This window comes from Triticum urartu, chromosome 7A, assembly GCF_056163025.1.
Source record: "Triticum urartu cultivar PI428250 chromosome 7A, HENAU_Tu73, whole genome shotgun sequence".
NCBI classification, from domain to species: domain Eukaryota; kingdom Viridiplantae; phylum Streptophyta; class Magnoliopsida; order Poales; family Poaceae; genus Triticum; species Triticum urartu.
In genome coordinates, this window is record NC_141879.1 from 604,202,370 (window position 1) to 604,217,423 (window position 15,054).

General features: G+C 44.8%; 1 long non-coding RNA gene across 1 annotated transcript; it reads right to left on the reverse strand.

Moving 5' to 3' along the window:
- Positions 1–6,214: 6,214 nt before the first annotated feature.
- LOC147960636 (uncharacterized) lies at positions 6,215–8,464 on the reverse strand. The gene is made up of 3 exons (XR_015611574.1): positions 8,095–8,464; positions 6,978–7,073; positions 6,215–6,588 (listed from the first exon to the last, which is right to left on the reverse strand). It is a non-coding gene; the product is annotated as an uncharacterized LOC147960636 (long non-coding RNA).
- Between the last annotated feature and the right edge of the window lie 6,590 nt (positions 8,465–15,054).

The following is a 15,054-nucleotide window of genomic DNA, read 5'->3' on the forward strand; positions in this document are numbered from 1 at the left end:
CCAGCCTGTTGCGCTCGATGCGGAGCATGGCATTCTCATCCATAAGTTTGTTGATGATGACGCCCGTCCTCTGCAACAAGGCAGCGGTCTCCTCCTCTTGCTTCGCCCTTCTGACGATCTTCACCCTCAGCAGGTCGCACTCGCCCCGGAGCTTCACATTGCCCTCCCCTAGTTGTCGGATGACGCCGGTAGCCTCATCCTGCATCCTCGCCCAGCCAGAGATCTGATCCATCTGGCTATGGACTATCGCATGCATGCGCCTGTAAGAGTCCTCGCCTGCCCGTGAGAAATTTTCCCAGGCCGCCGTGGCGTGGCGGGACCTCCCTGCTGCTTCGGCGGCGCGGCAGGACATCTCTGCTACTTCCGCGGCATGGCCGGAGTAGTCTGCTACATCGACGGCGCGGCGGGACCTGTGTGCTTCTTCGGCAGCGCGGCGGGACCTCTGTGCTGCTACTACTGCGCGGCTGGACATGTCGGCTGCTTTCACGGTGAGGCGGGAGATCTCTCGTGCTTCCTCTTCCATGCTCACCTCTCCCTGGTGGAAATCTCTCGACCCAGAACTCACGCTGGCTATGGCTTGATTAACTTGATTGTTTTTTGTGGATGAGGAGTTCAGGAGGAATGTGCAGTCATCTTAGCATAGTAGTATTTATAACCGAGTACTAATAATACGCTCCTAAGTGGGAAACCGTTTAGGTTGTGATCGGTGTGAAGAGGTTTGCAATTAAATATAGCGTGGTAGTAGTAGTAATTTGGAATGTGATGAGACGCACTCAAAATTTATTGATGGTTCTAGTTTCGAAGTGCGGCACTATTCCCGGATGGCATAACGTCGGCAGTTTTCTCGGCCGTGGTGTAGCATATGCCATGGTACTAGTTCTTTTTCTACTGCTGTGTACATGCAAACACTGGCACCGTCGAATACATATCTTACACTTGGCGTTCGACAGGAATAGCCTCGTGGCGAGCTATAGACTAGTCTTTTTTTCAGACGCATTACACCTATCTCTCGGGACTTCTCACACGCACCATCACTGCTCCCTAGGTCGATGCCATCCACATACAGTTGTACTCTGAGAAGAGGTGCACGCACGCACTCGTCCTCTCTCACACACGCATCTACAGCTATGAATTGTAGTGTTCTCAACCATCTGATTGGCTCTATCATAGGCTTCACGTTGCTCCTTGGCCTTGAGATTGAGAAGTTTAAAATACAGAGGCTAAGTTGGAGGCGTGAGGTTTTGGTTAATGTGCGCGCCGCACACGGCACCAACAAGACACGAGCTTCGTCTGCCTGGTGCGCATGCAGTCGGGTGAGTTATCCAAGTATAGACACAACCAGGCCCTCGTTGGTATCCGCGCCTCGACTTTGGCTGGTCCTAGTGGAGAGTAGCATAGACTAGTTACTAGTCTATGTTACTAGTACCTTCATAGTGGGTAGTGTCATATAGTATATGCATAATTTGGCGACGAGCGCTCTCTATATGTACCACCTTTTTCCTTTAATTACATCTTGTTAGTTTTGCTCCATGGCACAATAAATCGATACTACTACTGTACAAATGTATACATTTTTTAAAAGGCTAGAGGGGGGCCAGTCTAGCTTGGTCCTTTTCATGAGAGGTGAGGGCCTTTGTGATTTGACGGCTCATTACTGCTGGAAGGCGGGGCCTTGTGATTTGACTGCTCGTATAAATGTGCCGACGACCTGAGGAGGAGCAAAGAACCGTGTGGTATACTCAAGTTTTCCACTGGAGTATGACGGAGGAGCACGAAACACGGCAGCCCAGTGCCATATCCTCTACTCTCTACTCTTATTATATATTACTTGCAAGAGGCATTGTTCTGTTGGCGATAAAGAGTGATCTAATTTGCTAGTCATCTCATTTTTAGCATTGTTCTATTCATGCCTCGCAGATAAGGTGACACGTGCGGCCAAACACCCGAAGCAAAATAAGAAACACGGGAGTAAAAGAAGAAGGAGGATTATCACCCCAAAAAAAGAAGGAAGACGCACACACACAAGTCTGGGCACTGCTCTCACTACATGAAGGGTTGCTGGCCACGGATTCGTAACTGCTTCTTCATCGCCTCCACGACCTCCATCTCCTTGCGTGTCTCCTCCGCCATCTTCATCATTATGTCCATGACGCAGGATTTTTCGACGCGAGCCTTCATCATCTGTTCCACGGCTGCATTAATAGCAGCCGGGTGATCGATGCGAAGGTTTGCCAACTCCTCCTTCTGTTTCATGACGAGGGCATGCAACATCTTCATCGAGGAACTACTATTCTCATGCAGCTTCTTCCAGTCGGCGTTCTCCTCCTTCAGCAGTTCGAGCTCGTGGCAGAGCTTCGCCTTGTCCTCCTGAAGTTGCAGGATTTTGCCGGTCGCCTTCTTCTCTGAGGCAATGCTCTTCTTCAGTAGCATCACCAAGCCGGCGGTCAACTCCCCCTGCTCGTTGAGCTCAACGGGCATGTCGTCGAGGCTCTCCTTCAGCAGCTCCACCAAGCTGTGGATGGACTCCTTCTGCTTATTGAGGTGCTTATTGAGCTGATCGGGCATGCCATCGAGGGATAATGACTCCAGCGCCGCATGTTCGCCTCCGCGTCTAGGGCGCTCCTGGGAGCCATCGCCTTCCCCTGAGAGATCTTTCGAGGTCTCTGCGTGGTGGCGAGCCCTCTCTTTTTTCCGTAGCCTTGGTTGCCGCTCCCTTGTTATGAGTAGTTCTTGACCTAGAGCTCTGCACACTGGCCATGGCAAGCATGGACGAAGAAGGAGGACTTATGAGGAGGAAGGTAGAGTAATTTTCGATTAGGTAGTTCCCCTTTTTATAAGCTAAGTACTAGCACTAGTAATAAAACCTGCATAGTGGGAACACGTTCAGGTTTGGTACATACTGGTAGGTGTCAGCAGGCTTGCACTTAATTGTAGCACTAGTACTTTCGGATGTGATGGGAACAAGGTAGAGATTAATTGATGGTTTTTGGTTTCGAGGCCCGAAACGGCTCCTGGTGAGTTTAGTGGAACATAAATTTCAAGTAGACTACACTGCTCAGATGCGTAAATATTATGTTACTGTCAAAAATTGGCACAAAATATGAAGGATACCAACGGAAGTACTACTAGCAACCCATGATTTAACTACTCGCATGCGCGCAGTGGAGTACTAATGTCTTTCTTCTGCCCTCACGTCCACTCAATTTGCATGTGCTGTATTAATTGACCATCAATGAAGTGAAGGACTTTACACGCGTCAAATTATCACATGGGGTGGATCTTGGTACAAAATTGCGTCCGCCCATGTACCCGCGTGTGCGTGCGAGGGAATGAGTGCGTGTGTGGCGTGCGTGCACATCTTTGCTTCGTGCATGTACCGCCAATGCGGCTCAGGGGGGATGAGTACATTCTTCTAGAACTAGTAGCACGTTACTGTGATCAATCCACACAAGGATGTCGCGACAACGCCTCCACATGTGCCACGTGTCTTCATGAACTGTAAGAGAGACACTGTGTAGCGTGCCATTGTGTTTTGCACATACTCGAAGTACTACTAAGGTACACGTGCATTGCACGCGTCAGATTTTGCAACCAAATTATGAATAAATACCACACTGTAACATGTAACCTCTGAGTCATATATGCCCGATGTAGACCTTCGTTTAATTCTTATAGTTCATCTCAGTCAAAATCAATTAGTTTTCATAAAAAAACCTAGGGCCTCTTTGATTCATAGGATTTCCAAAAAGCGAGAATAGGAAGAACATGGGATTAGAGTGGAATGTCGTCTTGAATCCTATAGGATGGTACGAGTGTTTGATTGTGCATAGAAAAAACACAGAATTCTTTCAAAGAGGTTAGAGTGGATGGGATTTTTCCTATGAAATCTAGTGCAAATGAATCATATGGAAAAATTCCTATGGTTTACAATCTTACGAATCAAACAACCAATATATGAAAAATTACTAAGGATTAGAATCCTCCAAAATTCCTTCGAGAATCCTTTGAATCAAAGAAGCCCTTAATCTATTTTATGATTCATGGAATTGTGCGTTGTAAAGCATAAAGTAAAAACAAGTAATGGCAATTCAACTAGCAAAAAAGTTTGGGTAGTTATGATACGGAAGATTCTAGAACAAAGGAGAACCACTGTTGTTTTGAGATTTGTGCATTTTGCTTAAGTTCAACCATGGAGTCTGCTAGATTGTACATGTGGCAAAATCCGGTGGGGGCTAGAATATGGTGCGAGGGGCCGAGTGGAGGGAGACTATGAAGGAGTGCACAACTGCAATATCGATATTTAGAGAGAGGGGGCGAGAACGTGCACTGTTGCGCGCAGTGGCGGAGCCATGAAAAATGTCCCATGAGCTAGGGGGCAAGCATTGCTAATCCTTTACGAGGAGGGCCAATTCACCAATTTAAACCATTTTTACCAGCAATTGTCTAATGATCACATTCATATTAGCCTCGATATATAGTGATGTTAGGGGGGCAGGGCCCTTGCTGCCCCCTGTCTTCGCCATTGTACGCTCGTCTGAGAGATGAAGCGGAAGGCATGGATGATGAGAGGGGGCGTTGGATATATAATTAATGTGGGTGTATTAGCTATATATGTAATCCTATATAGAGAGGTGTAGATTGATTGATGTGGACGTGGGAAAGAGGGTGAGACCTCACTAGATATATAGATTGATCGGTTTATGTGGAAAACTATGAAAGACCTAGCTATATACAGACACACATAGAGGAACATAGATCATTGCGCATGCACGTGAGAGATAAAGAATGCCTGATATGATGGAGAGGGGGATATGTGTGTGTGTGTGTGTCTTCATGGGAGACCGACCTGAAGAAAAAGATTGCATGTGTGCGATGGATAATGCCGACTGGTAGTGTGTGTGCATGCATGCACGAGAGAAAGTTAGTGGTTCAATTATAAAGAGAAGACCAATGTGTGGGTGTAAAATACTAGGTGAGGTCATAGTCAATGTAAAGATGAATTCAAATATTTGAATAAGAGACCATGATGTTTGAAACCCATGCATGCATGAATATAACGGAGATCTGCGCGGTGTGGTTTGGAAACGAGCTTGTTCTAATGTATACACATTGAAAAAGGTCAGACTGGTTTGAATTTGAGATACCGATGGCAGACATCGTTTGGCCACATTGCATCCGTGCATGGACACACTATTCTAATTGGAGATGAGGGGTGGCTTTCGCATCACATATCTATATCTATACCCCTATATATATATATTATGTTTTACATTTTTATATAGTGTGCGGATAACTTTAACTTTGAAAGATGGTCGTTGGATGAGGCCAACCCATAGTCCAGAGCTGGCAAATTTGAGCACTACTGGCCATTGGATATCATCTAGATTCCACTAGATTTTGCCACATGTACAATCTAGAAGACTCTATGGTTGAACTTAAGCATAATGCACAAACCTCAAAACACAAGCACTTCTTCTTTGTTCTAGAATCTTCCGTATCAGAATTGCCCAAATGTTTTTCTACATGATTTGTTTTTACTTTATGCCTTACAACGCACAATTCCATGAATCTTAAAATAGATTAGTTTTCTTATAAAAACTAGATGATTTTGAATGAAATGAACTATAAGAATTAAACGAACATCTACATCATGCATATATGACTCAAAGCTTACATGCTATAATGTGGTATTTATTCATAATTTGGTTGGCAAATCTCATGTGTGCAATGCATGTGTACCTTACTAGTCTAAATGGTGTCTGTGTGTGTGTTGTGCATTTCAAACACATTGTACATAGTATATCATACTAGTCTAAATTGTCTTTTTTTCTTTTGGGTAAGAGATCAGGCCTACTATGACGAGCCAAGAAATGTCATCAAATAGCTAATAACGTCACACATTACCCCTAAGTGACGTTCTATGGGCGTCACAAGCATCATCACGGAATCCCCGTCACAGATTACTCCTAGTGACGGCGCGCGCAAAAGAATGTCACTGAAAATGGGACCTTCGGTGACGTTTTCTAGAACGTCAACAACTTGCTATTTCTGTGACGGTCAATTAATGTCACGTGTTAGGGGCAAGTATGGTATAATCTACCATATTCAATGACAAAGCAATGTCATGACTTGCTGCCATGGCTACAAAACGTATTTTTCAAACGTATTTGACAGCCTAATCATATTGTAAAGTCAATCATCTCAGCCAAATCATCCTCTAAATAACAGTAAAAAGAACAAGATTGATTCACAAGTTTGACAATCATGACAATATACAAGTTGGAAACTAATATTTAGATAACGATAACTAAAGACCACGAAAGTGTTGTCCTCATGATTGTTATGTATCATTCAACAACTATCTTCCATCACAAAAGGATGGCCTTCATGCACCATCAGGATTGGACAAGGACTACTAAGTTGCTCGATCCCTTGATTGAGAGAAAGGTAACCAGGTTCTCAATTTCTTTTTGCTTATTTTTCCAGGCTTCACACCTGTCTTGCCGGCTCTTCTTCAGAACTTCAAACTTTCTTGATTCTTCCTCTCTTTCTTGTGATTCAAGTCTTGCAGCTAACTCCTCCCGATGCCTATGAAATTGACGAAACACAGCAGCGTTGCATGCTTACTACATGAAAATCGACAAGATACCATGGTACAAGAGAATTAAATTATGAAACTAATATGAGAAGTACCTTATTAAATGTATAGACAAACATGCAGATGGGCCAATGAAACAATAAATGCAATATCAAGTTATAGTGGTTAAAGAACATGCATAAGGAAGAGCAAGATTTCATCTATCAATCTTGAAAAGCGGCAATCTTCATCAATAAGACAATGAGTCAGTAACTCAATTTTGTTTTCAATTTTACTGCCAGGAGTGCACTCTGCACACAAAATGAGAAACTGAGAAACAACAAGAACATAAAGAGAAAAACATAGAAGTACATGCCATTTGCATTTCTTGCCTCTGTACCTTTCTGTTCAATTCTTTCTTTTAGCCCGAATACGTGAAGCAGACCTCTTAGACCTCCAGTATTTGTGTATTTGGCATGGTAGAACCTTTACGTGCCTGGGTAAAACAAGTTAGAGAAAAATCAGTAAATCAACATTTGACTTACGGAAGTCAGCACTAGTTCAAATAGGAAGGTACCAAACAGAGAAAGCAACCTCCTCTTCATCTCCCAAATATATATTTTATCGGGAAATAAGAATTTTAGTTTGTATGAAGTGATTGCTTGGAGTTCTTGCAGGAGAATGGTACTGTGAAACCAATATGGCATTTTTACCGTAATGATAGATAATGGCTCGATAAATAACAAACAATATGGATGACAAAAGGATCAATTTTGAGTTTATTTGTTCACAAGTCAGAGGTAAACATCATTGGAAGGAAAGGTAAAATCCATGCATAGTTTGTAGAAACCTATATAACAAGGCCACTCTCTATATCTCCACAAATGTTCACCAATTTGTCTAATTTGATGCCTAACAAATCTTTAATGTTCAGACTAACCTTCACTATACCGCTCGGCCTGAGCGGTAAGCTATCTCAAAACATATCAACAAAAAAACAAAGACTAACATTGATTTTTATGAAAGACCTTCTGCACTTAATCTCACATAGATAATTTATAGTCTTGTGCATTAGCATGCGCTTAGCATAATCTGTCCAACTCAATGCGGTAATTGTGATCATGTTAGATTGACAAAATAGAAATAGGTCTATAATGTGAATACTGAGTAGTAAAAATAGTCAGCCAAAATCCAATTTCAGGTTATAACAGCAGACTAACAAAAAGCAAAGGTCTCTAAAAAATTCTTTAGCATGAGTTCTTCATGACCAATACCATCTGTTTTGTAGAGTACAGTTACTAAATGTTTGGAAGAGTGAAGGAATAACATCTACATTCATTACAGTATTATTAGTACAGGGTGTCGAGTCACATATAATTGGCATGGGCTAAGGAAGTAGCTGAAAATAAACTTCAGCGCAACTGTGCAACTAATACATTGAAAAGGGGCAAAAAAAGGAAATGTAACTTGTTTCCCCACTCGTAGTGAATCACATGTTCATCTTTGATCCAGCTTACCTAGATCTTCTAGTTTAAATCTGAGTATATGCCTCGCAACCTGGAAAGAGGAACTCTATTGTTAACATGGGAAGAGTAAAACGCTACCCAGAAATCAATTTTGGGCACAACAGATGGAATTTTCAGAAAATACTTGGTAGAAAAAAGGGAAGGTTATACGGAGCAGAAAGGAAAGAATCTGTGACCACCACCGTCCTTAGCGAGAGCCTGGCACTCCACCTCCATGGCGACGGCGACCTGCCGAAACAACAAGTCGCGTGCATACAACTCCACGCCACCGTCATTAGGGTCAACAGTCGTAGCCTCCCAACGCCATTGGCAACCAGAAGAAGCTTGCTTGGTCGTGGGAGCTAGACATGGAGGAAATTGTTGCGGTGCCGACGCTACGAAAGGGTCGACGCAGGAACCTTTGAACATGGCCGGCGAGGATGAGGCGAGATATTAATGTCGCCTGTACAGGCTGGCGGCTCCGATGTCGGCTGGCCAGACGTGACGACTGGTCCTTGAGGGGAGCGAACGAGGCAGTCCAGGCCTGAGGGAGCGCGGGAGAGCAGCCGTGTGCGAGAAGGCGCGGGGCGCTGGCACTCGAGATCGCGGCGGCGGCTACAGGGAGGGTGCGCCGCTGGGATCCTCCAATCTTGCCTCGCCTCGCCTTTGGATACGGTTGTGGGGGAGAGAGGGTCGGGAGATAAGGTAGAAATCGGGTGAGGTAGTTTTGGGCGGCTGAAAAAACGCGAAGAATAATTGCGTGGATGACTGACACTGAGGGAATGTTCAAAATTTTAGAAACAAGGAGGTCAAAGTATTTTTAGTGGAGAGAAGGTTCTATTTTCAGTCAAATATAAATGCAATTTCTTATGATAAGCAAACTTTGACAGAAATAGGAATTTATCAAAAAATAACAATATGTAGAAAAACATTAGGGCGACGTTAGGCGCCGGCCATGCAAATCGACCACCTCACCAACCATGATGAGCATTGAGTGCACAAATCGCTTCCAAAACATCATCCGGGCGATTTGAGAATGTGATTGTCGGGCTGTTTTGAAACGCTTACATTGTTACATAAAAAATAGTGCATACCGGTAGGAGAACACTAAAATATATTCTAGTTCATGTTTAGTTTTTTCACATATAGTGAAGAGTAACATGGGTTAGATATGATCGTATGGTGCATACACATCATCCATATATTTCTATTTTAAGATGGTTTACTATTAAAAGTTTGATGTTTTTGAATATTTCCAAATCGCCATATAGCTCCTGGAACATATTGGCTCATGCACGCCTCTTAATAAACAAATTAATAACTTGCTACTATAGGTCGTATAGGTGTCAAACCATTGAAAGAATGTTAGCACAAAATTGTATCAACACGTGAGCCCTAGCCTAGTGGCAAGCAAATTAGGAAATACCATGGAGTTTGTGGGTTCAAACTTATCGAATCGCTTAGTTTCCTTTTCTCTTTTTTTATGCAGAAGAACAAAACAAGTAGTGCATTAGTTCTACCATATCCGACGAGGTGCCTGCCGACTCAGTCTTTCGGAGGTGCTCATAGGGGTAGGGGGTGCGTATGTGCATTCATAGGGGTGAGTGTATGCGCATGTATATGCGCGCTTGTGTCTGTACTATGTTCATAAAAATATCGTGAGCTCACAAACACCGTCAATAAGCCACAACTTATTAATATTAGGTTGAACAAAATAACTACATCATGGGTCACATAAAAACACTAATGCATGGGTCCTACCACTCAACAACTGGTGAAGCAGTTATGATGGGTCCTAGTGGTAGTCGTTATATGACAAAAAAGAGAATCACACATTCGTAATAATATGTGACACTAGTAGGTTCATCATGGAAATTAGCAAAACGTCGTAGAAATTGGCATACAGGTGGTGCTCAGTGCCCCAATTCATTCATTGACATTAATCGTCACCGATTCGCGGTAATCAATGACATGACCTCCAAGACGTCACACATTAGGTACTTGGGTGACGTTGTCAACCACTGTCACAAGGATTTTCTGTAACACCCTCGATGCGACTATAGCTCCCACGTGTCGAGGCACGACTTAGAGACATAATCGCATTGAAGGCATATGTCGCAAGTGAGGTAATCTTCACACAACCCATGTAACACATAAGGGAAAGAGATACATAGTTGGCTTAGAATCGCCACTTCACACAATTACAAGAATAAACATTACATCAATCATATACACTCATGGTCCGACTACGGAACCAAAATAAAAGAAGAACCCCAAATGCGACAAAGGTCCCCGATCGACCCCAACTGGGCTCCACTACTGATCAACTAGAATGAAACAACACAAAGGACAAGATCTTCATCGAGCTCCTCCTGAGCTTGGTTGCGTCATCTGCACGGTCTCATCGGCACCTGCAAACTGGGTTTGGAAGTATCTGTGAGCCACGGGGACTCAGCAATCTCGCACCCTCGCGATCAAGACTATTTAAGCTTATGGGTAAGGTAAAGGTATGAGGTGGAGCTGCAGCAAGCGACTAGCATATATGGTGGCTAACATATGCAAATGAGAGCGAGAAGAGAAGGCAAGGCACGATCGATAAAAGTATGATCAAGAAGTGATCCTGGACTACCTACGTCAAGCATAACTCCAACAACCGTGTTCACTTCCCGGGCACCGCCGGAAAGAGACCATCACGGTTACACACACGGTTGAATCATTTTAATTAAGGTCAAGTTTAGGTTTTCTACAATCGGACGTTAACAAATTCCCATCTTCCCATAACCGCGGGCACGGCTTTCGAAAGTTCAAATCCCTGCAGGGTGTCCCAACTTAGCCCATCACAAGCTCTCACGGTCAACGAAGGAATAGACCTCCACCCGAGACGTTCCGATCAGACTCGGTATCCCGGTACAACAAGACATTTCGACAGGGTAAAACTAAACCAGCAACACCGCCCGAATGTGCCGACAAATCCCGATAGGAGCTGCACATATCTCTTTCTCAGGGCACACCGGATCGTCCAAACTTCCGGTAGGCCAGCCCAGAATTGCCCCTGGTGGCCACCGGCGGCTGACAAGTTGGACCAACACTCAGAGGAGCACTGGCCCGGGGGGTAAATAATGATGACCCTTAGGAGCGCGACTCCCAAGGGAAAAGAAAAGGCTAGGTGGCAAATGGTAAAACCAAGGTTGGGCATTGCTGGCAAAGCTTTAGTTAAGGCGAACTGTCAAGGGGTTCCCATTATAGCCCAACCGCGTAAGGGACGCAAAATCCGGGAACCTAACACCGATATGACGGAAACTAGGGCGGCAAGAGTGGAACAAAACACCAGGCATAAGGCCGAGCCTTCCACCCTTTACCAAGTATATAGATGCATTAATTAAATAAGATATATTGTGATATCCTAACAAGTAAATAAATGTTCCAACAAGGAACGGCCTCCAATTTTCACCTGCAACTAGTAACGCTATAAGAGGGGCTGAGCAAGGCGGTAACATAGCCAATCAACGGTTTGCTAGGACATGGTGGGTTAGAGGTTTGGCATGGCAATTGGGAGGCTGACAAGGAAATGGTAGGCATCGTAGCATTGGCATAGCAAGAGCGAGCAAACTAGCATAGCATAGATAGTAGTGATTTCGAGGGTATGATCATCTTGCCTGAAATCCCGCAAGGAAGAAGAACGAGTCCATGAAGAAGACAAACGTAACGTAGACGAACGAATACTCACAACACGACGTTATCGGAACCAACCCGAAGAAGCACACCGGAAAGAAGCAGGCAACATAGTAAACAACCACGACATAATCATGGCATTATGCGCAAACAAGTATGATGCATGTCCGGTTTAAGTATGCATGGCATGGGAAAGTGCACAAACAACACTACAAGTTAAGTGGAGCTCAATATGCAACGAGTTGCATATTGACGGAACACCACATCAATCATTTAGTTCTCTCTCGGGTTAGGTACTCAACAAGATTAAATGTTGATTAACATGGCAAGAGGGGAAGCATGATGAAACTATCTAATCTAAGCAAGTTTAAATGAGGCCGGAAGCAACGAACAACAATTCCGGAAAATCCTCATATGCATAATTTAAGGTTTGGTACTGTTCTGCCCTAAACATTATTTTAGAGTTGTTAAACATGCAAGATGAGTGCAACATGTTAAACTATACAAAATTCTACGCCATTTACATATAAAGTTTATTTAAATCGGAGTTACAGTTATTAAGTTATGAATTAAATCATTTGAACAAGACATAGAAGCAAATTTAATCAAATATCATTTTAAACATTTTGAACATAGATGAAAGTTGGATATTATTAATCTACCCAAAATTCTGACAAAGTTTCATACATAAATCATTTTAATCCGATGCACGGTTAGTGAGTTATTAAATGCATGAACTAGGGGGACTATACTGTAAAACTGCTGTCTCAGGATAATAGGAAAAACGCAGGCGCTGAAAAAAAAGTACATCACGGGCCGAATCTGAGGTAAGCCCAACAGTGCGGGAAAAAATAGAGGAGGGGGCGCTGGGGGCGGCTCACCCAGTGGGCTATGGCCCAGGAAGGAGGGGGAGGCTGGATCTGGATCGAACGGGCACGCTGGGCCTCGCGCGATGGGGAAGCAGCTGGGCCTGGGCGCGGTCGGCGTTCGTCTCTGGATCGATGCCAAAGCAGAGGAGGTCGAGCGGTCAACGGGTACGGCGAGGATCCAAGGGAAGGAGGCGGCTCGCGATGGCGTGGGGTCAGGGAGGTCGCGGATGGGGCCGGAGATGAGATCCAGGGCGGCCGCTTCAAGGGACTCCGGCGGAACGGACTTGGCACGGGGCGGCGGGTCTGGTCGTGGTCTTCGCGAGCGGCCGGCACGAAACGACGGCGACGGAGCTTGAAGCTGCGGTCATGGTGGTCTCCTGTTCGAGCACACAGAGAGGGAGAGATGTGAGGTGAGGGTGAAAGACAGGGAAGGGAGAGGAAGGAAGTGGGGTGCGGAAGCAGCCTGGTTCGCGGATCGCCAGTGGCGGAGCGCTCGGGCGCTGCTGCTGCTCCAGGCGGCAGCCATGGTTCCCTGCGAGGAACAACGGGACGGGGAGGCACGGTCAGAGAGGAACGGCGTGAGGAGGGAGGAGCTCGTGCGCGAGGGTGCAGCTGCTGCTGCCGGCGGCCTCACGGATTGGATCGCTGGAGGGGATGGATTCGAAGGAAGCCATGGGAGGCTCTGGTTGGTGGGGATCTAAGGATTGGGCAGGGGAGAATGAGAGGATCTCGAGGTAGCTTGTGAGTTGGTGGCGGCGGCGGACACGAAATGGATGGGACATCCCCTAGGTTTTAGGGTTTTGTCTCAAATTAGACTAGAGGTCCTATATATATATGGAAAGAGGGGAGTTTGGATCATCCAATCGAAATCGGACGGTTCAGAAAGAATAGGCTAGGGAGTCCAAATAAGAAAACGGTGATGTTTTGTAGATGTTTGGGGATGATCCGAGCACAGCGGTAACGACTGTTCGAGTCGGGTCCGGGACAGCTTTCGGACGCGCGCGAGGGGGGCTGCGGGCTGACGAGAGAGGTTAGGCCAGGCCTAGGTGGACTGCGAGGGGGAGAAGAGAGAGAGAGGGCCCGACATCTGTTTCCGGAGACCGAAAACGTCCGACGTTTTGACCGACTATATTGTCGCTATAGTTAACGGTTGGGCTATCAAACGGGCTCCGAACGAGATGAAACTTGGCAGGCGGCCTATCTACAACATAAAAACACCGCATGCCAACTTTCATCCCATTCCGAGAACATTTTCTGGCCACTTATAAAATAATATCTCGGACGTGCCGCGGGCGCGTGCAAGTGTGTCTGGGCTCAGAACGGACAACGAAAGGAACAAGGAGACCCGGACGGATGCAAGTTCTGAAAACATGATGATGCAATGCACATGATGACATGATGAAATGCAACACGCAAGCAAATGACATGGCAACGACGGCGAATAACTGAACGACACCTGGCACATCGGTCTCGGGGTGTTACAACACTCCACCACTACGAGAGGATCTCGTCCCGAGATCTAGAATGGCGCCGGAGGGAAAAACGGAAGCGAAAGAGAAGAGGTAACACTAAGTTGCTTCTTTGACAAACGAGTGAAACCAAAGAACCTTGAGAGGTTGAACAATTCGAGAAAAGAGTACAACAAAGATGAACTAGGTCAAAAACATTCCATTAGAAATGAGGGACAAAGAGCATTGCGAAACCTTGAGGTTGAAGGGAAGATATATATAGAAAGACACTCCGGTTAAGGAAGGGGGTCAAGGAAAAACCAAAATTCGGGCAACACTCCGGTTAAACAAGATAGTGAAGGAATAAGACTGATATAATTTGGACAGCACTCCGACTGTAAATGGAAGAAATAGAACAAGATCTTGAGGAGATGGGATGATACTTGACGAAAACAATAACGCAATGCCTCCGGAACAAAAGAATAGAAGTTGGATCATTGGAAAGGAAAGAGTTGAGAAGAAAATGACATCTTCTACCACAATAGAATTTGAAAGGCATCCTTAAAAGAAGGATTGAACGAAGTTGTTGGGAAATCAACAACGAAAAGAGTAAGCTTGTTATGGACTTATAGAAGACATCTCAAAATTATGAGGTGACAACTTGCCACTAACGGAAACAATAGATTGGATTGATATCAACAAGGGGACGAGAAACTTAATTCACCGGGAGGATAGATGAACGACTTGGGTCATTTGTAAACACCATAACTAGCAACAATCCTTAGGAAAGGCTTTGGTGAAATATAACCCAAGATAACTTCAAAGAAGAGATTGATGGATTTAAAACACCTCATTCTTAACAACATGTGAATCATGAACTCAAATTATCAAGAATGACATGATACCACCTCCAATGATACGAAAGAAAGAATTGCACTCCGGATTACAATATGAAGAAAGCTTGAGCCTCTTAGCAGAGAATC